This window comes from Macrobrachium rosenbergii, chromosome 32, assembly GCF_040412425.1.
Source record: "Macrobrachium rosenbergii isolate ZJJX-2024 chromosome 32, ASM4041242v1, whole genome shotgun sequence".
In the NCBI taxonomy this organism is placed as follows: domain Eukaryota; kingdom Metazoa; phylum Arthropoda; class Malacostraca; order Decapoda; family Palaemonidae; genus Macrobrachium; species Macrobrachium rosenbergii.
The window spans coordinates 11,869,285-11,871,008 of record NC_089772.1 but is presented as its reverse complement, the minus strand read 5'-3'; the positions used below and the strand labels follow the sequence as shown (position 1 = coordinate 11,871,008).

The 1,724-nt window shown below is 44.7% G+C and overlaps 1 non-coding gene across 1 annotated transcript; it reads right to left on the bottom strand.

Moving 5' to 3' along the window:
* Positions 1–1,431: 1,431 nt before the first annotated feature.
* Positions 1,432–1,504, bottom strand: TRNAR-UCU (transfer RNA arginine (anticodon UCU)). Its single transcript has one exon. It is a non-coding gene; the product is annotated as a tRNA-Arg (tRNA).
* Positions 1,505–1,724: the final 220 nt, after the last annotated feature.

The following is a 1,724-nucleotide window of genomic DNA, read 5'->3' as shown; positions in this document are numbered from 1 at the left end:
ATTTTCGTGAGAAAGCTGACAGGTCACAAGTCAAAACTGTATCCATTAACGAGGATTTAGCGTTTGAAATCGAAGTGGTGAGTAGTGAGACCAACTTTGATGTATGGAGCAGAAACATGGTCGGTAAAGAGAGTGCAAGAGAAGAAATTGGATGCAGTAGAGATGAAAATGCTCAGTAGAACTATCAAAGATGGCCCGGGAAAGAAGACTGCATTGGTATGGCCATGTGGTGAGAAGGGGTGAGACATATGTAGGGAGGAGAGTGATGCAGACGGAGGTGCCTGCTGGGAGAGCAAGGGGAACACCGAAGAAGCAAAGGTGGATGGATGTAGTCAGAGAAGATCTGAAAGACAAACAATTGTCAGAGGACGATGTGTTTGACCGAGCCGGGTGGAGGAGGAGAGGTGTCAGAAACATCGACCCCCACATAGGAGCGGGAAAGAAGAAGGGTTCGAAATCGAAGTCGAACTGTCTATTTATCAAATAATCTTTTTACTGAGGAGTAATATGCCTGTGAGTGATATAGTATTAGGATGTGAGAGGACAAGAAGTGAAAATAATGGTCTCAAACACTCTTTTAGAGAAATAAAGCTCGAGATTTGACCTTATTACTCGAAATTGCTGAATATTTATCAGTGGCTGTGGCCTCCTCCATGAAATTTCAAAAGTGAACGCAACTGGGCGAGTTTGTGAAGGGATACTTTAATTGTCAAAATCACAAGTGGGGCTTCGAAATGTCAAAGGTGTAACAACAGAAGGCGTCTTGTCAATCATGACACCCATTTATTTCGCCACAGATTTCTTGAAAGTCACAAACTCTGGCCACTTTTCTTACTAGATATGATGATCAAATAAACGTGTTTGCTTTTCGGTATGACTACTCAAGTTTTGTGATATCTTGGAAAAAAATTGCGCAAATTAAGTCACTTTCCACACTCAGCGTGGCAAGTGACTTTATCTCTCTTCGAAGCGACCGTTACTAAAAGAAACTTGGTAGGCTCGGTGTCCGTTACGGAGTAAACTTGTTGAGAGAGAGAGAGAGAGAGGCGGGTGGAGGAGGTGGGTTCCTTGGTATCGGCTGTGGTGGAGTGCCTCTGCTTAAACATCCGTTTTCTCTGTCTCCTGGGTAGCCCGGGTGGGGTGGGCGGTGGGCGGGCCGTACGGGGAGGCCCCGGGAAGAGAGGTACCGCGGAACCTTCGCCTTTTGGCATTTCGTAACCGTCTCTCTAGATGTGTGACGGGGTACTACGAACAGACTGCGTACGGGGAGGTAAAAATCTTCTTCCCATCACCGGCACGAATCTTTTCTCCTGGTTTCTTGCTCACTCGAAGCGACACCGTTATAATAATAACTATAGCTTCGTTTGTAAAACTAGCCTCGGCACGACATACCAACTAACGTATGCTTAACTTAATTAGTGCCAAAGGATACATCCTCAGCGGGATTCGAACCCGCGGCCTCTGGATTAGAAGTCCAGCGCGCTATCCACTGCGCCATGAGGACCTATGAAGGGGTGAGGATATGCTTATTTAAATAAAATTGAAACGGTTAATGTATCTTCGCCGTCGACATTGTTGTGGGAATTGTTTAATGGATGGTGTTATTCCGCTTAACCGTTTTCATGACTTTGGAGCTTAACATTATTCTGTAATTGCATGTATCTAATGTTAATGCTTTGCAAGACCCAGTTCAAAACATCTTTTTTTCTGTAAACTGTCAGTTA